Below are 24,375 nucleotides of genomic sequence, written 5' to 3'. Positions count from 1 at the left end.
GATAAAGACCAGGGGCGGCTCCTCCGCTATGGCGGAGGAGCGTCGCCTCACAGCTTTCAAGCAGTGCACAAGAAAAAACATAAAATAATAACTTTCAGTTATTATCATTCAATGTTTGGCTGCTTTGTGGGCGGGCGGGCAGGTGGGGCTGCTCTGCGAGCAGGGCAGGGGAGGAGTATTTTGCCCACTCCTAAAGGTGCGCAGACTGTTTGGTCGGCCTCTCGGGCCGCCCAAACCAGTCATGCACACTTTCCCACTTCTCCATGCAGGCTGCATTACAGTCTGCATGGAGAACAGGGCCACCCCTACAGCCCCTGGCTTTGCGCCCTGTTACGGTGCTCAGACCAATTACAGCGCTGCAATTGCAACGTTATGATTGGCTTAGGGGAGGGAGCCTGGCTGCCTACTTCCTCTTCCTGAAATTGGAAGCAGGAGAGCAGGAGAGCAGGAGCAGCGACGTGGGATCGGGCGGGCGGCGACAAGGTAAGTGATTTTCAAAAGAAATCCCTCCCTCCAGCAATCACAACCCCCATGTGACCCCCCTGTGACCCTCCCCAACCCCCTACCTGTGGGTCATGACGGCCGCTGCTGATAAAGGCGTATGGAGTGACTGAGAGAGAGAGAAGTTGACATTGATATAGAGAAACAGACAGCGAAAGAGGCATAGAGAGAGTGACAATGAGAGCGAGAGAGAAAGAAAAAGTGAGAGAGAATGAGTCAGAGAGAGAAAGAAAGATGAGAATTAGAGTAGGAAAGCAAGCACATGAAATATTGATTTCAAGTATGTGGCACATGTATGAGGCAGAGAGGCTGGTGTTTGGAGACAGTAACATGGTAAATGTAAGAGACCATGTGTGTGTGTTAAACGAGTGTGGGAAACCAGGGCTATTCAAAAGCAAGAAGAAACAAAGATTGGCAAATCCAGTAGGTCTGGTATTGGTTGCTGACCTTTTGGCTTTGAAAATCCTTACCTCTCTAGCACGGAAGGAGGCTAACTATTGTGCGGATGTGCACGTTGTGAAGAGCAGAATGCGATCACTGTCAGTCAGATAAGGCAATGCCTGATGTGGACTGGCCCTGTGCTCCATACTGCATGTCGGGTCTGGTGGCTCAGTGGACTAATGCATCCACTGTAGGGGCCTGTGTTCAACCTCATGGTCACAGGTTCAAATCCTGGAGGTTCTACTCAGCCTTTCATCCTTCTGAGGTGGACAAAATGTGCACTATTGGGTAACAATACCCTTGGGTGAACGTGTGCTTTACAAATACACATGTTATGTATGCTATGGGGGGAAGCTATGTTAATGCCACTACAATAGACCAATGTATGAAAAGGCTTGACTTAAAGCTCCTTTATGGGTATAGTACGTATATGCATTAAAAAACAAAAGGTATTGGCTAATGCCAGACCTAGAAAAGAAGACATAAAAGTTGACCAATCTGGCGAAGAGAAGCATGATAACAAGATAGGGAAAGTCAGAAATGGGTGACAAACAGGGAAGGATAAAGAACATGTGATGAGTCTATGTGCATGTCAGCGAGACAGAGACCGGCAGCATCGGTTTGAAGTATTTTCCTTACTTTTTCCTCAAATTTGTTGCTGGTGTTGGTTAAACATCTGGATCCTTCAGATGTGATAGTCATTTTAGTAGACCATGAGTGTCGACCAACAGCTACTCTTCCTATCAGAGAAGCGCCTTTGTGTGAGTCTCTGGGATGTTCTACACAGCTAATCCTCATCTTGCACTTTGAGATCAGTCCTGACTGCCAACTCCTGCTTGGAACTTCCCTCTTGGGTGAGATACCACATCCACCCACTTGAACTCTAAGTATACTCTTCTAATCTTTTCCAGGGAGGGCCCTGTTTCATGGAACCCATATACTCACATTTACCAGGCACCCTCAAACTCACATCTTCCGGGAACCCACATACTCACATTTACCAGGAACCCGCACACTCACATCTACCAGACACCCACACGCTCACCCCTACCAGGAACCCGCACACTCACATCTACCGGTAACCGGCATACTCACATCTACCAGGAACCCACATATTCACATCTACCAGGAACCTGTACACTCACATGTACCAGACACCCACACGCTCACCCCTACCAGGAACCCGCACACTCACATCTACCGGGAACCGGCATACTCACATCTACCAGGAATCCGCACACTCACATCTACCAGAAACCTGCACACTCACATCTACCAGGAACCCGCATACTCATATCTACCAGGAACCCGCACACTCACATCTACCGGGAACCCGCATACTCACATCTACCAAGAACCCACATATTCACATCTACCAGGAACTGGCACACTCACATCTACCAGACACCCACACGCTCACCCCTACCAGGAACCCGCACACTCACATCTACCGGTAACCGGCATACTCACATCTACCAGGAACCCACATATTCACATCTACCAGGAACCTGTACACTCACATGTACCAGACACCCACACGCTCACCCCTACCAGGAACCCGCACACTCACATCTACCGGGAACCGGCATACTCACATCTACCAGGAACCCACATATTCACATCTACCAGGAACCCGCATACTCACATCTACCAAGAACCCACATATTCACATCTACCAGGAACTGGCACACTCACATCTACCAGACACCCACACGCTCACCCCTACCAGGAACCCGCACACTCACATCTACCGGTAACCGGCATACTCACATCTACCAGGAACCCACATATTCACATCTACCAGGAACCTGTACACTCACATGTACCAGACACCCACACGCTCACCCCGACCAGGAACCCGCACATTCACATCTACCGGGAACCGGCATACTCACATCTACCAGGAATCCGCACACTCACATCTACCAGAAACCTGCACACACATATCAACCAGGAACCCGCATACTCATATCTACCAGGAACCCGCACACTCACATCTACCAGAAACCTGCACACACATATCAACCAGGAACCCACACACTCACATCTACCGGGAACCCGCATACTCACATCTACCAAGAACTCACATATTCACATCTACCAGGAACTGGCACACTCACATCTACCAGACACCCACACGCTCACTCCTACCAGGAACCCGCATACTCACATCTACCAGGATTCCGCACACTCACATCTACCAGAAACCTGCACACTCACATCTACCAGGAACCCGCACACTCATATCTACCAGGAAACCGCACACTCACATCTACCAGCAACCCGCATAATTACATCTACCAGGGACCCGCATACACACATCTACCAGGAACCCGCACACTCACATATACCAGGAACCTGCAGACTCACATCCACCAGGAACCTGCCTACTCACATCTACCAGGCACATTCTCAATGAGACAAGGCTTCGAAGGGCATAAACATGTACTCTGTAAGTTTTACTACTGGCACAGGTAATTTATTGTACAGGTTGTTTAAAACATATATGAAACATTAATCGCAAAAGAAATGTGCAACTGTATGCCCATTCAAAAAAAGTTAAACACAAAAATGAATGCTGCCCTCAAAAAAGTGCAAAATAAAAGAAAATGTGGCACGGGTAAGCTGTAAAACCCTGTACATCTAACCAAGATGGTTTTTTGATACATTTAAGCATACATAAAGCAAGTACCAGGTAATAATAAAACGAGTTCTTTGTCCTCAAAACAAGGACTTCCTAACCTCAAAACAGAACCTCAGTACAGATATTGAGTGTGAAGTGTGTATACTTTGAGGCTCTACAGTAATGGACAAATCCCTTGAATCAATTCATTAGATTTCCAAAATCCAGTACTGAGTGATGCTAAATGATGTTAACTTAATAATAGCAGTATTCCTCTTATCCTCTAAGACCTGACTGTCTTCCAAAGCCTATTAAGCCATACTTTAATATTTTATAGCCAGACTGCAAACCTTTTCCCTCCTCCGTAATGTGGTTTCTATTCCGTATGATAGGAGCACATGTCCAAGTTATTATCAAACAATGGCGAGTAGCTGCAGACACATATATACAATCAGAGCTCTGTTTTTCAAAATTAAACCACACACTTTACAATTATAATTGCAATTGCATTTATATAGCGCTTGCTACCCCAGACAAGGCGATGGCGAGTAGCTGCAGACACATATATACAATCAGAGGTCTGTTTTCCAAAATTAAACCACACACTTTACAATTATAATTGTAATTGCATTTATATAGCGCTTGCTACCCCAGACAAGGCGGAGAAGTGCTTTGCTGCGAGCAGCACCAGACTCCAGAACACAAGATTAGAGGTTAGTAGATTAGTACATTAATTTTCATTTTTTTTTGTACTAGTTGTTTTAGGTTTGTGCTCTTTATTTGTGGGTTTAGTAGAGTGAAGAGTAGGGATAGAATGAAGTGAATGGATTTGAAAGGCGAAGTGGTACGTTATTTTTGTAAGTAGTGGCCATGTGTGCCTGTTAGTTGGGTGCCATGACTAAAAAAGGAGAGGAAGGCTTGAGAAGGATGTTTGGGGTTTCATAGTAGTAAGAATGGGTTGGGATGAGCCAGAGAGAGGAGGGGTGGCACAAAAGTATAGCAAATATTTTTAACAACTGATATTAACCTATACATACACATATGGTTTCTTTTAGGGCCAACAGATTAACTTGTAAGTAACTGACCTTCTTAATCCCACTCGCAGCCTCCTCTCTTCTCTTCCTCAGATAGAACTAGACCTAGTTGCCTAGGTTCATCTTCCAACGAGCCACCAGTTGGTAAGGGTTCAAGACCTGTACTTCAAAAAAGTTTCCTCCATTTTCTTTTATTTTACAGAGGTTTATATAGCACGAACTTGACCCGAATCGGGTATCAGAGCACTTTACATAGCACCAGTTGCATTACATGAGGTCACATTCATGTTTTTTTTTCTTAGGCACGGGGGATTACGTGATTTACCCAGAAACACAGGATGTTCAGCATCATTGCCGAGACTCTAACCCAGTTCCCCAGATTCAAGATTGACCACCCTAGCCTTTAGGCCAACTCCTCTCCCCATCCATTATGGTTGCCTGACTTCTTTCAAGATACAAGGAACTCGAAGATAGGATTATCCATAAGAAAAGTGCAAAAAATCACACTCATGACAATATTGAAAAGTGCATTCGGATATCACAAATCCTTAGCTAGGATAGATACACTTGAGAATTCACCATCTAAATTTTCCTTGATAATAAAACAACAGACATGGTTCTCTCCCTATCACACACGTATGATTTCACACTCGTTTTGCTCAAACTAACGTGCCAGGAGTAAAACAAAGTTATTCTGTGGAAGATGTGTTGTTCTTTGAGAATTACTTTTAGGGTGACCAGACTTCCCAACTTACCTCCCGGACAGTCCCAGTTTTAGGAGGATTGTTCCGGTGTCCTAAGGCTTTTCTTTATTTTTAAATACATTCCCCTGTTTTGGGGACAAAGGTAAATTCATCCTGCAAAAGAGAATTAAAAGGTATACTCTTGCTCCGTAATTTACATGGTTCAGGCAGTGCAGGAGGAGGTCGGCTGCATGCATGCTGCAGCAGAGGGGGGACAGTGGGGAGGATGGCAGGGGGGCTCAGAGTTGAGGTCCTGCCATAAGTAGCTAATGTTATGTGAGCATAGCTTGTAAATGTGTGGATTAAGTCTCTCTCTCTCTCCCCCCCCCCTCCCCAACGCCCCCTATATCTCTCTTACAAGGCTATGCCAAAATCAGGCCAGGCATAAAAGTAGATCTAAAGGCTTTAGTCCTACTTTTAACCCTTGCCTGTCCCGGTTTTTGCTTCTCAAAATCTGGTCACCATAGGCACTTTAGTATGTGCAACCTGTCCGCGGGAGCTCTCTCAGTGTTCATTGTTTTAAGTTTGAAATAAAAAGAAGTCTATTGAGAAAAGAAAAATCTTCTATGTATAGTTACATAGTATCACATAAATTTATGCATGAAGTTGTGGTTATAAGTGTTCATTGTTTTAACATATTAGCTTTCACATTTGTTAACTTCCGAAGAAATAGCACTAAGCTTTGATTATTGACAGCAAAGATAAAAGAGAAGACCAGCTCAAGCCATATAAAGACTTTAGATTGGACTAGATTAAATTAGAGATATTAAAACTTTGGTCCCATTGGCATATCTGAAAAACTACACAAAATTACACAATGAAATAACACAAAGATCGGTGAGCTGGATCAATAAAATGTGAGGGAGAAGGAGGATAAAATAACAAGGAAAAAAGAAAGACATTATATAGAGGCCATAAAAGTTAAATTGGAGCTAAAAACTAACAAGCATTGGCATAGCCAATAGGTCTCGCCTTTGGGACCTTATAAGTGTTTAGCCATGCAACAGTTGCATAACTAAATACTTATAAGGTCCCAAAAGCGAGACCTATTGGCTATGCAAAGCGGCCGTGTGGCCACGAAAGTGAAAGTGATCGCGAACGCGATCACGATCAAACATCAAAGCGCGAAAATGAAAGTAATCGCGGTAAAGCGCGGCGCGCGTGCCAGTGCACATGCACTGTAGCTCTAGGCTGGCCTGGTAGCACTTTTTGGAGCCCTCTCAATAAGTCTCGCCAGACCAGCGCATGCGCTTGGTCAGGCGAGACCTTAAAACTAAGGGGCTATAGAATTCCAATAGAAGCCCATGTTCTGGTGTCTACATGGGCTACTATTGGAATTCTCTGCGGCATATTATCATGCCCATTATCGCCACTTTAGCGGCAGTTTTCTGCCGCTAAAGAGGCGATAATTTTAAAGCCGTGCTTGATAATATGCCCCCAAAAAGCTAAGAGGAAATACAACTGGGTTATGGTTTGACTCCTGGGAAGAAGTCCAAAGGCTAGAGACACATTGGGGCACTGCATCTTGGTCACTTAGCGTGTGCTCCTTAGAACTTAGAAAGCAACATGTGGTTGCTTGCCATATTGAACCACAGCTATCAATCACTATCTTCAGAGGTGAGGATTTGTTACTTAGGTTATGACCAGTATGGAGTACATCTCTGTCTACCATTCAGGTCAGCTATTAAAACGGAACATAGTCTCCCTCATGCTTAAGCCAAGCCAAAGCTTTATTTCCAAGCGCTTCTCATGGCTCATGTCTTTTCTCTTTTGGGAACATTATACTTACTTCAGCCTTGGGACAAGCAGACTGACCCATGGGTATTTGTGTAACTTGGCAAAGGCCTTCTCAAAAGCTGATAAAGTGTAAAAGGAGAATGGCCGAAAGAGAGGAGGGGTGTGGTGGAATTGCAGACAAGCTGCTCAACAGGCTACTCTCGCCCCTTCTGTTTTTATTCAATAGGACCCCAAACGTCTCTGGCATTATCAGACATTACAGATGTCAGCCTTCAACCTATAGGCTATCCAATTTTGATCTTCCTTCTCTTACTTTTGCTTCTGCTTCCGCACAATTTCTGTCCCTTCTTGCAGCTCGAAGTTGTCAAATTCTGCACTTTTGTCTTTTAGTGGACTTAGCGCTGTATCACTCACTGAAGCATCTGATGCTGTTGATGCCTCTTTGGATGGTCCTGGCAATAATAAACCAAAAGCTGAAATCACTAGTCTTGCTTCAGTTGTGGGTGTTTTTGTGACCAGAGCCTTTGGTTAGGAGCCTGGCTCCACCCCCAACCATTTCAGAGATTTTTCATTAGGGTCTAAATGTAGTTGAAGAGCTAAGACTTTCTCTCTCTGTAACCAGAAAATGTGTTTTTAACACCACAAAGATGTTGTCATACTAGGATTTTAAATTCTTAACAACATAATCAAACGTTTTTCTCTTCTTTTAACTACAGACAACTAAGCAGGGTAGTCCATTATGTCACTGAGTAATTTCAGTAAACAAGGACCCTTTCTATATTTTGCCATGCTGTTTTCTTCAACAAATTGATCGTACAATGGAATCTGTGAATCAAAGTACTGTTTCTAAAGGCTGTTAAACTGTAATGTGGTAATGACATGAACTTTGACATTTTGACTGAATTAACGAAAGTGTGAATCTGTGCTTGTCAGTGCACTAGTTCCAAATAGCATGTTATTAGTCTACTCTTATTTTGATTGGTGTGAGGCATATATGAATTGATAAATAGTATAGGTAAATCCATATAATACATATACCGATTCACAGAGTGTACTATGCCATTTATTGCCATGAGTGTCGGAAGGTGTCATGACTCACAAGCGGCAAAACCTTGAGATGGTTATGGTGACCCTCACTTCATCAACAATAGTAATAAGTTGCATATTACACCCTGTGCAACTAAAGTTATTGTCTACGCCGTGGAGTTTTTTCATTTTTATTATTACTTTTATTTTAAAGTAGTTAACCAAAAGAAGGATGCAGGTGTTAAATTTATACAACACATTAAATCACATTAAAAAAGTCTCCTAACTACTAAGTTGCTTCCCTGTGTAAAATATTTGTACCCTGAAATCTGTGAGGTAGTAAACATTGTTTTTCTCATGTCAATTTCGCTATACTGGGTAAGGAAACGGAATAGGACCTTTGCTCTGCAGTAATAAACGTGTGAATTTTTCTAATTTGCAGTTTATAGTTGTTATTACTGGGTCACACAGAAGACACAATGGTGTAAGTCTTGACTTACCTTCCCAATAGATGCAATTTATTGACCAGATATTTTAAATTGCACAATTGCACAAAAAAAGCAGTTCACTGCACTAAATTGTACCTCGATCCTAGTGGACTCCACCAAATCGCTTGGAATTACGCTGGATAAGAACCTAAATATGCAAACCCACATCAACATGATGGCTAAAAATGCCTGTTTTCACCTCAGCTATCTCAGAAAAATGAAAGCGTTCATCGAAACTACGGACCTCAAAACTGCAGTTTAGGCATTAGTCATCTCGAGGTTGGAATACGGATGTACAACTCTATCTGGTCTTCCCAAGATCTCAACAGCCTCTTTAAAAGCCTGTCTCAATGCAGCCGAAAGACTCTTCACAGGATCTAGAAAATTTGACCACATCACGCCACACCTGAAGGCGCTCAACTAGCTGCCTTACGAAGCGGGAATACAACTAAATATGGCCTGCATCCCATATAAAGCATTATACCACGAAACTCCCTGGTATCTAGCCCAGAAACTTACAATATCTGGAGAAAGCAGACTCTCTCGGAGCTCCGTCAATCTTCTCCTGAAACCTTAATTTTTCAGCAAGAAAAAAACATATGATAGAGCATTCTCTGGAGCTGCACCAAGAATCTGGAACTCACACCCGCCGAGTATCAGAAGAATCTCATCAACAACAGTTTTAAAAGGGAAGCTAAGTCCTTTCTGATGAGCAAATTACTCCATTAAATCCTCAGCAGCCCTTACTCACCATGGCCCTATAAACTCCAACAGATAACCTTTTGACTTTCTCTTCTTGTGGAGTGACTCTCCCGATTTTGGCTATCACAAGATCCGACTACTGGAGGGAGCTCTACTTTCAATAACATTTCTGCTTGCTATGAACCTATCCACTATACTAAACTCGTCCCTATGATAGCTTGTTGAGGGCAGCCTCTCTAAATATGATTTGTTTGTACTTGAACATTTCCTAATGCACTGAACTTAACCTATTTTTACTTAGTATGTTTTTATTGAATGTACTTTTATCCACCCATCATATATGCCAGTTATCTATCTGTGGGACTCTACTAAAACTATCTAGAATTCTTTGCTCTGTACTGTGAAGCGCTCTGATACTCTGATCAGGGTCTTGTTCGCGCTATAGAAAACACCAAAAATAAAATAAAATAACTTACTGCACGCAACAACTGTTTGTTTTTGTTTTCAAATAATATGTTACCAGAGATTGTTTTTACCTTTTCTTACTACAAAGTTTTGAATGCCGACCACTCACCTACCTGTCCATCCAGACAATTGTTTTTGCAATCAAATTGTCCAAATAAAAATATACCACACAGTCTTTGATCACTTAACCATTGAGTATAATATCCCGCAACTTCAAGGGTAGCCTTCCTATGGCTGCCTTTGATGTCACGCGATGTCAGTGTGTGTAGCAGATGTTAGCACTGGGACGCCCCAGGGTATCCATGCGCTATACAAATGTGAATAGAATAGAATAGAAATCAGTATTTGTGATCTCTAAAATGTAATGCTTTGTTTTTTTATCTCATGACTAAGGACATATCATTCACAATTTGGTAACTGATGTGATCACACTGTCACCTACAACAACAACATCAAATGGGAGTGTGTTTCTCACTTGAAAAGACATGTAACACCATGTGAATTATTTCTGGACAGTGTAGATGGGTTATTAGGGTACAACAATCTATTTCATTCACTTTGCCTTCTTTGAGCTTCATATTCATGATCGAATGCAATTGAAACAAGCTATGATTCAGTTCTCTTTGAGAACATAAGGAGAATTCAGCCAATGAGAAGGCTTTTGCAATATGTCAGTGCCTCCCTCGGTTAAGGCATCTTTACAGAAGCTCACAAGATAGGGCAAATCCTTCCACTCCTAAAGAAACCAACTTTAGACCCTGATTACCTTGCCAACCACTGGCCCATCACTCACCTACCATTCATTGGCAAGATTATTGAAAAAGCAGTCTGTGTTCAACTCCAATATCAGAATTATCAGCCTTACTTCAGATCATGATGCAGCATGGAGACCGCCATTTTATACATCATAGACGATGCTCTCCTGACCATAGATGATGATGATCCTTGCCTTCTGATAGGACTGGACCTCTCACCTGCCTTCAACACAGTCAACCAACCCACCCTCACATGCACCTAGGATTCCCGAATGGGATTCTCCAGCAATGTTTTGCACTGGTTCTCATCCTACCTTTACAGCTGACCAAAGGGCCTCTCCAGGTCCTAAGGACCTGTGCAGTCCGCCAGGGTTCAATGCCTTTTTTTTGTCATGTTCAGCATCTTCATGGATCTGCTTGGTGAGCTACTCACAGATAACAGGATCAGGATTCACCAACATGCTGATGATACATAACTCTACTTGAAAGTCTACTCTGCTTCAGACATGCAGTGCCTCAAACCCTGCCTGCACATCATCCATATATGAATGTCCACTGCCTACCTGAAGCTCAACCCAATAAAGAAAGAATTCTATCTGGCCAATGACATAAACCATAACAGCTTCACAACCCAACTTTCACTGACTGCCAAGTCGCATGGATTTACTCTGGACTCCAATTTCACCATCAAGGATCAAATTACCCCAAACATAAAGACTGCCTGTTCCTAACCCTCTCTTCTAAATAAATTGAAACCATTTCTTTCAGAAAGCATCTTCAGAACTGGACCTCATAGTCTTACATCTGGATGGTAGTAATGCCTAGGCCAATGGCCTCTCAGACTAACACACTGGCACCCCTTAAAGACATATCACATATCAAAGCAAATCTCATCCAGGGCCTGAAGAAATATGATATCATCATCCTTTTCCTGATGCAACTCCATTGGCTTCCCTTTCTAGCCTGCTCCATCCTCAAAACCAGCTGCATTATTTACAAAGCCATCATGACCAACACCTCAGCTTATTTAGCCGACAAGCTCACGATCCTGGTGGTTCTTGGCACACCCACAGCTGGGACGCCATCCTACTGCAGACTAAGAGGGAAAAACAAACAAAACTAAGGCAGCAGGACTTTTCCATTTATGCGCGCAGGTTCTTGGACAATATCCCGGTATCCATCAGAAGCATCCCTACATGACTCCAATTTAGGAAAGAGTTCAAAACAAACCACTTTAAAAAACAATACATCGCAATGCATTAGCCGTTATGCTTGTCTTGGACCTTTCACAGTGCTCCACTGCCTTTTGGGGTATAGATATATCTTAACCGCTTCAGTGCCCATGACGAGATGGTCTCGTCATGGAGCGCGGTTGCGCTGTGCCCATGACGAGACTATCTCGTCATGAACCCCGCCCGCTAATGCAACGGCCGGCACAGGGCGGGGAAAGGGCGTGGCACTGAAGGGGATATACAGATACACATCAATACATTTATTTTTTATGATCACAATGTACCCAAGCAGACTGATGTAACTATGATTCAGAATGTGGATTGCACATCTACATTTTCATCTTTTCCTAAACAAAAAATCAAAGTTTGCCAAACTAACAATTTGGTGAGTTTTCGTGCAGTCATTTTTCAAAAGTTTTCGCTGACAAAGCTCCCCATGATTCATGTTGGGGTTCAAGTTACGGTTGTGCTGTTATCTCAACTGGTGAAAGTTCCATCTTTTAACGTTTTGTGTTGTATGTACTATTGCAATGTAAAGGCATAACGTAGTGGTGGAAAAGTGTTTGAGTGCAGCAGAAAATCACGTTTCTCATAATCAGTGGTAAAGGAATGCCATGTGACAAAAGCATCAGCAGTATAGTTTCATGGTACTTATGCTAGTCCCTGTCGAGCCAGGTGCTGAGGAAGGCTTGTTTGACTTACATGCTCACATCAGCACCGATACAATGTCCACTAGGTCACGACCAATGGCCAGGGAAGATTTTCTAGTTACCTCGCTCTACTGCCTTGGAGCTTATCAATGACCAAAGCAGTGATTAACATTAATAACCGAGGAAGTGATGAACCACTATGACCAAAGACACTAATGATCCTCAATGACCTAGTAGTAATAAACATCAGTGGCCCTAGGCATTAGTAAGCACCAGAAAATGCAGGGAACCCCAACCCTTACTATTGGACTGAGGTCGTAATTAACATCAATAGCCCCAGTCTTCAATGAGCACCGAGAGCTCCAGGCAGTAACAAGATTCCATTGGTTGGGATTTAACGTGCGCAAATACGCCCCAGTGGTAATAACAATTATGATTAAATACAGGCAGATGCTTTGCAGAACAGAGCATTAATTTCCATATCTGGAAATAGATCTCAATGTACCAAGCAATAAGAAAGATCAACACTGGCTTCAAGCATTAATGAATATCAAAGTTTCACACATTAATGCACATTAATGGTCCCAACATTCAACAGCATCAGTGGCCATCAGGATTAATGAGAATTAATGATACAGGCAGTGAGGTGGTTCAATAGTCCCAGATGGAATTGACTTTATTGTCAGGTTCCTAAGGTGCAGACCTGCTGAAAGCCCATGCGATCCTGAATATCTACACCAGTAAACAAAAGGTAGGCTTGTTGCCCAATACAGTAATTTGGGGGAAAACAGTAAAAGGGAGAGAGACAGAAACATCAGACTGCAGTTCGCTCCCTGTTGCAGAGTCGCCTTAGTAGTAGAGGAACTGTGCATGCTATCTCAAAGTTGTTTAGATATTTCAAAACAGTACTGGCTGCAAAACAGAGGGTGAAGGGTAAGTATACCTGAGAAGCCCAGTTGGAAATGTAACATACAAATAGAGTTACAAGGCTTACCTGTTCAGCATAAGGAATTGCTGTGATGATCTTGATCTTACCAGGAATCCAGCCGTGAACCTGCAGAGGGAAGGTATAAGGGACCTAGCAGGAAACTAACAAGAAAACGATGGGAACCAAAAGGGAATAAAAAAATATATGTGAAGGATTTATGGGAGCATGAACTGGTACATATACGAAGAGTCAATCCAACTAGTGACACACTGCCAGTCAAAGACCATAAGCCATGACTAGCCTTAAAAAGAGCTCTGCCCTCAGTAACCCAGACATGACCTTAACCCCAGGATGTGAGTGAGTGATCATGCAGTTAGTAGTCTAGTGCACCTGATCTCATGAATTTCCACTGACCTGTCTTACATCATTCTAGCCCTGAGTACTCTAGGCTGCCAGCATTTGCAATGAATCCTGACAGTACCCCTGAAGAATCCCCCTCTGGGATGTATGGCTTGGCCAGGATTTCAATGGATAAATCTTATTAAATGCTCACACCGACTTGAAAGCATGGGCAAAATCCTCAGGTTCCCAAGACCTCTCAAATATATTGTATAATCTCCAGGTCACAAAATATTATCATTAGCTTTGTTGGATACAGGAATATATGATCACCTGCACTTTACATTGTGGTTTCCAATGTATTGGTATTGAGGATGGTTTTTAATTTGCATCAGTCAAAGTTGGTTTAACTCTAGAAACAGGACATACATGGTGAATCTGCCAATGTGCAGTTAGTGACAAGTGAATGGCTGAACTTTCCACCTTTCCCAAGACTGTAAAAGGACCAAGAAAATAGGGAGTGAACTTAGAATCTGATCCGTGAATTATTAAGTATTTGGTAGATAACCAAACCCAACCCCCCCCCTTCCTCAAATTTGGTGCTTTTCTACGATGTTTGTCAGCAAATCGTGTATACATTGCTTACGCCCCTCAGATGTTGGAGTGTAGCCTTCTACATGTCCTGTAGTCAGCGTAGAAGAGCAGTTACAGTGGAAACAGATGAATATGTGACATTTCTTGGTAGTATATGGGGATGATATTCGTAGGAGGAGAAGACAGGTGACCTTCCCAATGGTGAATGTAAGGAGTTATTGTATGTGAATTCTGTCAAAGCAATCATCAGTACTAGGCATTCTGGTGATTCATGAGGAAACATTGTAAATACTGTTTCAATGCTTGATTGAGCTGTTCCATTTAAATTTCCTGGTACCCACTCTTTTTATGGGTCACTTCCAAAAAGTGTAGTGCATTAGGTCCCTCTATCTGTGATGATGGTTTCTGAGATGTCAGTAAGATGGGAAATGTGGATGATGAAGATGCCACCTAATTCAACAGTGTTGGGGAGTTTTGTTTAGGAGAATGATATGTCTCATCATCTTTCATTGTCTAGGGTGACCTGCCACTAGGGAGTCATGGCACCATTTTAACAAGTTGGACTGTAGGTTTTGATGATGGAGATACAAGCTTTCTCCTCGAAAGAGCGTTCCATTCTGCAGCAATCTCTTTTCAGGTCCCAATTACATCCATTGCTGAGCTTCTTTAACCAGTTCTAAAATCATTACATGGCACATTCAACATGGCCAAAATGCAGGATATTGAAACTGTTGTTTACAAATCTTGTGGGTATGCTGATTAACTGGAGAGTTTGCCAACTTTTCAATACTAATTCCCTGTCCTGTAGGTTATGCTATAGTCAACACAGGAGAAAGAATTGTGTCCAACATGCGTGTATAGCTTTAGCACCTATCATACTGGTTAGATAAAGTAAGTTTTTATGATCAGTCCATACTATTATTTTGTGGCGCTTCCCTTGTAAATGGTGACTCCACTGAGAGATAGCTTCCTTCATGGCCATAAGTTTTTTGTTGCAGATTGTATCATTTGTTTCACTCCATGTCACAGTTGAAGAGTGATAGGCAACAAAATGTAATGCATCCGTTTCTAGGTCTCTTTGTGAAAGTACGGCTTCTATGGCAAATGACGAACAATCTGTTTCCACCACCAGAGGAAGCATATCATCCAGATGTCTTACAATACAATATGAGATGAAGGTGAAGTTGCTATTAAGTGTGATAAATGCTTGTTCCTGTTCTTCGCCCTAGTAACATTTCAATCCTTTTGTGATCAACAGAACTATGGGCTGTATCATTACAGAAGACTTAAATATTTAATCTTTGGACTTTCCCATTTTGCTAATAAGAAGTTCAGTGCTCCTGTCTGTAAAGTGGTATGTCAGATAAACCCTTTATCAAGATTGTTTTTCCAATATTGTTGGACAATACATCTTCTTCCACAATCAGTGGGTTGATGGAACTTTAAGGAATAAATCATATGTATTTGGTAATCAAAGTCCTTATGAGATGGAAGGAAGTCTGCCCTTTTCTTATTGAACACATCTAAGAATTCTCTATTGGGTGGCAAAAGAGCAATCTTTACAGTCTTAAAACTTTCAGGGGCCACTGGGGCTAGCAGGTCCATGGCTAAACCTTTCAAACCCTGTTATTTTAAAGTGTAGTTGTCTAGACACAATGGGCAGCACAGAATGGTGAGGAAAAGTTAATTTCATGTAACTTGAGGATTGCACAGCCTCATTCAAGAAGTATCAAATATGATGGGGGAAGGAGCTTTCATGGATCATATCAAAGCATAACTTCACAACCTACCCTGTTTGTGTAGCTATTGATAGTGGTAAAATTTCTTACACACTTCTCCTGATGGTAAGGTGGTTCCTTCGCAACCTGCATATCTTCTTTCACATGTTGCTCTCGAGTAGGAAGTTGAACATCCACATGGAACTTATTATCCATAAAACATCTGGAAGAACTTCAGTCTACTAAAGCATGATATGTTGGGGTCTTTGGGACGTGACGATGAGTAATTGCAAGAAATAAGAAGCTCTTTTGTTGGCAGACACTTCGGTAATCTGTGAACTCATCCCTGGTCTGTCTTTTAGGAACAACCCAGTCTGTTTCCAAGTAGCTGTGGACAAGCTCCCACAAAACATTCCATTTTCCCACAGTAAAGGCTGTGTTGTGATCTGCGCAACCTATGTTTCATACACCACCGTCAGCTCACCGAGATTATCTCAATTGCCCCATTCTTGCATGTCCTATGAGATATTGATTCCCAAAAAAGATATTGTTTTCCACCAGGCCCTGAAGTGTTTTAAAAATAAACCTGGCCTCCAGCTCAGGATCTTCCTTGTGGCCTTTATAATTGCCATTCTGTGTTTGCATCTGAGCACAGGACCAGGCAGCTATCTGGGACTCTTGGCTATATAAGCCATGCCCAACCTCCATGCCTTTGATTACCTTTCTAATTTAATGAAGGAAGGAACTTCTGCCCTTATCTGCTCTGCTCCTAATACGAGCTGCAGTTGGCCATCTCTGGCTCTGAGTAGCACTGCGACATTGAAGGTCTTCCGGACAATTTAACCTGCAAAAGAGAAAAAACAAAGAAAAAAGAGATTAGTTACTGAATAATCATTGAGGGCTGCATGTTTTCCCAAAAAGATTTCTAGCAACAATTCAATGCTTAAAACAGCTTTTATAGACTGGCAATCCCTGAACTAGTTATTGACTCCAACCCGGTGAGGAAAATTGATAAAGACTGTTCTGTCTCCCTTCTAAAATAAGGTAAGCAGGAAGCATCATTTTTGGAACCAATTAGAAAGATTCTTAATCCACAAGAAAAGCCAAGAGCTAGTAACAAAGCCAGCTGAACATAAATCTAATCTTACATTTCTGAGACAAGTCTAGGTTCATAATGTAAGAAGTAAGTAATTGTGTGCTCCTTTTAGAAGGGAATAGTGTTGAATATTTGTAAAGTATTGGCATTCAATGTGAATTGTTAAACTAACGGAGATATTCATTATTTCATTATTTCGGGCTGGATTAGAAGACTGGGTTCAAGGAGAAGTGAGTATCTCAGGAAAAGTTAGTGGAAGAGCAGAGCTGAGCAAAAGTTAGTGGACGGTTAAATCGGGTAATCCTTCCTATCTCTCACCCCCCTTCCGCTGGAGGGGTGCACACAGGTGCTGTTCCGAGCAGCTAGTGAGCACACCTATTTGAGGGATTTGGAGGAATCTTTGTCACTTTTGCAGCTGGTCACAGGCCTGGAGAACCAGGTTAGTGGTCTGGACATACAGAGGACTGTTCTTTTTTTATGCTCTTTCTCCTGGGGAAAGTGTCTCCTAAATCTGCCTTGGTTCATCAGCAACACCATTAACTCACTGAACGCTGTTGTTTTTAGATTCCATATCTACTGGCTGTAGCTCTTTTGTTAAGCAAAGCAGGTCTTCTCCTGGGCTTCTCTTTGCAATGTTAAGTTGATTTATGTTGCAGTGGTGGTAAGTCGTTTTACCACTAAATGTAATTCCTCTCACAGTTCCTGATAAAAGGCAGTAGGTGCAGATTCATCTGTCCATACAGGTTTATCTGTCAGTTTTTGGTATTTACTGATTTAGCTAATGAGATCTTGATTTCCCTTCCACAGAGTTGGAAGATCTGAGTTAGCAAAGTGGGTGGTATATATTTCGGTTTTAATTGAGTAAGAAATTGGGTCCACTTAGTCGTCAAGGGTTTTATTTTAAAATAAGGGATGTGTTCCAACTAATGCATCTTTTTTTCAAATTTTATAATACAAAGGTCATCCTGGAGGTATCGTCAAAGTGGTATCGCCAAGAAGTGCAATTAGTATAGCATCCCCACCAAATTTCTCTGGAGGTATGAAAAAACGAACTTTTGTGGGTCGAAAGATTTCTGCACTGGTCGCACCCGCCTAAAGCAAACCCTGCCTATGCAGGGGTCCGCAACTGCTTACAAAAATAAACATTAGCAGACTTATTAAGTGTGAATAAAGACAGTTTGAAAATAACAGACTGATGAAGTGTATATAAATAAAGAGGCAAAATGTAAAATCGAAAACTTTAAAATGTTCTGTAAATGTGGGGAATTTGAAACTGGAAACTAAAAATGTTCTTTGTCTCCTCGGATTGATTTGTGAGAGCAGTGCAAGTGCATCACACAGAACCTAATAAGGACGATAGGTGGCCTCAATTAAATTTAGAAAAGCTCCAAACTTCCCTTTTGTTTGTGAATTAAATTAAGTATTTCTTTATTTGTGTATTTGTTTGATGAATGCATATTTTTGTGTATTGTTTTGGAGTTTAAATAATCAAAATTGCTTAGGCTGGGGTCCCCTTTAATCCAATAAGGACTCAGTGGGGCTCCCCAGATTCTGACAAAGATTTGGTGGGGTGTTTCCCTGATTCTACTAAGGATTAAGTTGGAGTTCATAAAAGTCAAAAGGTTAAGAACCACTGACTTAGGACTGTTGAGCGTAGTGCTTTTATATCTTTGGGTTTCCACGCTTTAGAAATCTAGAAGAGTTTCTGATTTCTGCTTTTGATGTCAGTGATCACTGAAAGATATTAAAATCAAAATTGAAACAGCATTGAAAGTGTTAAACCTTTGTGGTTTGAGAACCACAATTGTGGTTCTCAAATTGCAGTTGCAAGAAAGACATATTATGACACTCTTTACAGTATTTTCTTGTTTAATCGCTCCGAATTCAAAGTATGCATATATAGAGTTAAATATAGTAAGTCTATACATACCTATATACACATGCCTTTATTAGATGCTAGCAGTTGATAATTTGTGCCATTACATTTTTTGCAGGTCTATATTTTGCACTCAATATTTTGGAGGTGCTGGAGCGGGTCGGCGGTAAAAAGCCCTTTGCCATATGAACTATATATAAAAATGTTAAAGGGACGTTATAATTAAGTGAAAATGTCATTTAAAGCGTTACGTTTTGAACTAAAAACAAATTGGAATTTAACAGTTATAGATAACTGATGTAACTATAATTTGTGCCCCTGCCATTCACAGTGTTATCATCAATGATATCATTTTAGATGTCACATTGATGCTATCAATTATGTCATAGAAAATATCATTTATTAGTGATGTATTATGTGAGGTAATAAGCAGTGCATGGTGAGGGTGCGAGTTAAAATTACTACAGTTAACTATAACTGGTGAATTTATATATTCTGTGAAAAATGAAAAGGTTGAAGGAATGTTATAGTTAGGTGAAAATGTCAGTTAAACCATATCATTTTAAACTAACAAAACCACTGAACTTCTCCAATTATAGTTATCTCAATTCACTATAACTGGTGCCCTAAAGTAACTATAACTTGTGCCCCTGCCATGCAGTGTGTTGTCATCCATGATGTCATTTCAGATGTTGCATTGATGTTATCACTGGTATCATAGAATATGTTATGAGTGACCTAATATGTGAGCTAATTCGAAATAAATGGCAAATGGGGAAGAGTTATACTTACTCTAGGGCACGAGTTGAGATAACTATAACTGGTGAATTTTCAATAGTGAATTTCAAGGGTTTTGTTTGTTTAAAAATATGTTCTAAGTAACTGAAATTTTCATCTAACTATAACGTCCCTCTAAACTTTGTTTTTTTCAGTGAATTTCTAAGATTTTTTTAATGGAAAGTTAGATACTATTGCCATACCTAAATATTATGTCACTTTAGCCTTTCCTATTGCCAGTGAATTTCTAGTTTTTTTAAACATAAAGTAATATTTTATTACCATACCTTATGCCAACCTCACGTTGCACATGGCTTTTGGCTGTGCACAGCGTAGGGTTGCCTGCAAGGCCTGGCCAGTGGCAAGGCCCTGTATTCAACACCGTTGGGCAGCCAACCCCCGTCACACATGGATTGACTCCCATAGTGGCCAAACAGGATGAACATTTGATCCTGTTAACGCAATCGGGAGAGGATATAGCCTTAGGGCAGTAGCGGTCCGTGAAGGGAGTTCGGTGGGGCAGTGAGGCGGAGGAGGGGCAGGGTGGGGAAATGTAAACACCGGAATATGTATGAATGGAGGTAAGTACACATTTAAATAAATAAAACGAATTTTGTTGCGCGCGCTGCATCGCATTTTGCGATGCAGCACGCACAAAGGAATTCGTTTTATTTATTTAAAATGTGTACTTACCTCCGTTCATCCATATTCCGGTGTTTACATTTCCCCACCCTGCCCCTCCATCGCCCTGCCTCACTGCCCCACTGAACTCCCTCCACGGACCGCTACTGCCTTAGGGCAAGAGCGGTCGACCTCGAAGCTGGGGAACCGGGTTCGAGTCTCGACAACGACGCTCAACATCCTGTGATTCTAGGCAAATCACTTAATCTCCCCGTGCCTAACAAAAATTAATGTGTGCTTCTGTGACAAAACTGGTGCTCATGTAAAGCGCTCTAATCCCGATTCGGGTCTAGTTTGCGCTATATAAAACTCAATAAAAAAAAAGTCAAATGCCAAACTAAGTCCCATAAATGCTAACTGTAATGATATCTTCCTAATAATGGTATATCTTTCAACAAGATGAATTTGAGGCATTTTTTTATGGTGACTAGGCCAGGCCTAAATCCGTAGTGGAGATCCGTAAAAATATGTTTGGCCTCTGCCCAGTTTGGCATCCATTCCATGATAACTCTACCAGACATTTTTACCATGAAATCGATTAAATAGTTTGGTCAATAACAGCATGGATCATCCATTTTCCCTTATTTAAACACAGGGACAATTATCAATCTAGACCACGATGATGGAATAATAGAGTTGCTAGCAACATTAAGAACCTTGGTCACAAAAGGTGCTCATAGTTCTATGTTATTCTTGAAACGGTTCATACATACACCATGTGGACAAGCTGCCTTAGCAGCTGGGCTATTGGAAATGGTTGCCCTTGCCTTGGAATATAAAATAACTTGCTTGCCCTTGTTTGTAGCTCATCAGGGATAGTGTGATCAGAATAGTACCAAATTGTTCGATCCATGCACCAATGTGAATAGTGAAGTCGAAGGCAGAATTTTAATTATTATTTTAAAAAGGTGCATTTGATTATTTTCCAAAATGAACAAATATCCCTATTAACTTACCATTTAGTCTATTCTTGCACAATAAACCAACCCTTATATAATGCTCCCTGTACAATGCTAAACCTTCCTTATTTTTAGGAGACCTATCAAGAATATGTCTACGTTTTCGATTAGCCTACGAATATGATTTGTCAACCCACTTATTTTGTTTTATTGAAATTGGACCAGACTCAACTTTCAATAAAGTGCTGACAGTGCCACAAATACATTTAAAAAAATTAAGAACTGAAAAATCAAAAATGTCTGTTGATTTCAAGCAGTTACAAATTGAGATGGGAGATCAACTAAATTATGGAAACTAGTAGTAGTAAAATAATGTTGAACAATTTAATGAATCCTTGCCAATTGCGATTTGCTATTTTCGAGGTTAGACCAACAATAAAGTAGAAAAGTATGTTTACATTTCTTATGGTGATGGTAGATAGATCAATGATTCGTGAGAGTGCAAAATAGCCTTAGAAATAGACACATCTTTAGATATTTCACATAATCATGATTATTCAAAACAGGCATCAGGCATGGCTCATTATTAAAATGTTTATGATTGTGAGAATCAGAAGTAACACAGGGAAGAGAATCATCTACATATTGTGAGGAGCCCATGTCAGAATGGCCAAGCCAAACTCGAACATCCAAAGATGACATTGGAGTAAATCAATTATGGACTGGTATTTGATATGGGCAGGCATTGTTGGCAAAATCTACCCCAGCCAAAGGTGGCCCAGTTAAAAAAAAGATAAGGGTGGGACCATAATAACACCCAACTTAATAACCCTGAATAAAACTCCACAATTTCTAGATTCAAGAGCTTTGAATAATGATTAGAGGAATTCATTTCTAAAGTTGACCACCACACATTCCTTATTACCTCCTTTGTAGAGAGAAATTGTCTAAGAAAAACAATCTCATCAAACAGTTGAGGGAATCCTCTTACCTACTTATAAAACCATGGAAACTTATTTTTAAGGTGTTCAAATGTTTACTTTTTCCCATTCTCTAAAGAAGGGACATAAGGTAAGACAATAATGAAAGGAGTGGCCACAGGAGATAAATTCAAAGTAATCAAATTAGCATTGTTATCCTAAACAACAAAAAGATGTTTATGACCTGAATAGAAAGAGCTGAATGCAACAGGGCGGGGACAGGATCAAGGCTTGAGATTGCAACCTTATATACGTCCCCATTAATACTAAAGAGGCTGTCGATCTGGGACCACTGAGAAAATAGCCCTGCTCTCTGCAGTCCCAAGAAGCTGTGCCAACAATGGAGGTTTTATTGCAATGCTGAGAAATACAGTGATATCTTCCGTTTCAGTGTTAAGTGCCAGGGGATCACAGTGGAATGTGGTCACCTGGCACTTCCACTAGACACTAGGTATTTTTTTAATGGGAGAGTGACCCCTTGGCCAAGGGCCTGTACTCCTCCCATGCCCCTAAGAAAATAAGTCTTTTTGCCCCTTGGGGGGCAGATGGGGTAGAATACCCTCCATCTGCCCCCGTGGAGGCAGAAACCCACTAGAAACCAAGAAATTATAGAAAAAAATAACAAAGGGGTGGCAGCCCACCATGGGCAGGACCATGACCTCACCTCCATAAAGATCAAAACAGTCTTTCTGCCTCTTGTGGGGCAGATTGGTGGGTTTTCTTCAATCTGCCTCCCACAGCTGTGGACATAAAGCCCACTGGAAGCCAGGGAAAACAATAGAAAGAAAAGATAGCAGGGAAAACAATAGAAAAATGTAAAACAAAGGGGTTGGGCAGTCCACCATGCGCATGGCATGTCCCTACCCTAAAAAGGGCACCTCATCCTTTCAGGCCCCCCTTGGTGGCAGATTGGGGTTTTTGTTCCGATTCAATTCCCTATAACTGCTGATTCCTCCATCTGCTTATCTCCACTATTTGCCTTTTGGGGCAGATATGAGGTTTGTCCCGAATGGAGTGGTGGCGCGAAACCTGTGCCCCCGAGGGGGTGGTAGAAAGCCCACTAGGCTCCAGGGATTTTACATTTGGGGAAAACAAAGTGGTGCCGGTGTACTGCCCTGCCATTGGACCATACATCTATCCCAAAAGGAGCAAACCAATCTTTCAGCCCTGCTTGGGGCAGAGAGGGGTTCTGCCCCAATTTGCTCCGTGGGTGTGGGGAGGGCAGAAAGTCCACTAGATTGCAAGAGTTATGTTTTTTAATGTAAAAAATGGGGTGGGATCCAGCCCATCCTTACATCAGGCCCCACCTGCACCCCTAAGCCCTTAATAGTCTTTCTGCTACCCTAGGAACTGAAGCATCCCCATCCCAATGGCAAGCAAAAGTACATTTTTATTCTATTAGGTGTCGCTTTCAAATTAGGGCCAGTAGAGTTGGGCTAAATCCCAATATCATTCCACTTGCCATGCTGAATGTCCGCACTTTTCAGGCTTGGGTTGGTTAGACACCAGAGAAAACAGTAGGAAATAGAAAAAAAGGGGTGGGGCAGCCCACCATGTGCAGGACCTTATCCCCGGCCCTAAAACGGACACAGCGGCCTTTCTGTCCCCCTTGGGTGGACGATTGGGGGCTTTGCTCCAATTGGGCTCCTCCTATCTTCTCATTCCCTCTATTTGTCCTTGGGGGCAGGTATGAGGTTTGTCCCAAAGGGAGTGGCTGCACCATACCTGGGAGGGGGGTTTGAAAGCCCACTAAACACCAGGGATTTTACATTTGGGAAAAACAAAGTGGTGCAGGCGTACCACCCTGGCATTGGGCCTACCACTACCCCAAAAGGGACAAAACAGCCTTTCTGCTCCCTGGGGGTCGGTCCCAATTTGCCCCATGGGGAGAGAGCAGAAAGCCCACTGGATGGCAGAAGTTTCTTTTTTTAATAAAATAATGGGGTGGGGTCTAGCCCATCCTGACATCAGCCCCCACCTTCACCCCTAAATCCTTTACAGTCTTTCTGCTCCCCAATAAACTGAAGCATCCCAGCCCCAATGGCAAGCAAGAGTACATTTTGATTTGTTTGTGTCTTTTTTCATATATG

At 41.8% G+C, this 24,375-nt stretch overlaps 1 long non-coding RNA gene across 1 annotated transcript in view; it reads left to right on the top strand.

The window, feature by feature from the left end:
- Positions 1-433: 433 nt before the first annotated feature.
- The window catches only part of LOC146784098 (uncharacterized), a 104,147-nt gene continuing 80,205 nt past the window's right edge, over positions 434-24,375 (top strand). The window contains exon 1 of the long non-coding RNA XR_014970494.1: positions 434-483. This is a non-coding gene — a long non-coding RNA (uncharacterized LOC146784098). The remainder of the gene's footprint in view (positions 484-24,375) is intronic.

Source organism: Triturus cristatus, chromosome 11, assembly GCF_964204655.1.
Source record: "Triturus cristatus chromosome 11, aTriCri1.1, whole genome shotgun sequence".
Taxonomy (NCBI): domain Eukaryota; kingdom Metazoa; phylum Chordata; class Amphibia; order Caudata; family Salamandridae; genus Triturus; species Triturus cristatus.
The sequence above is the reverse complement of the archived record's forward strand: the minus strand, read 5'-3'. Positions and strand labels throughout refer to the sequence as shown.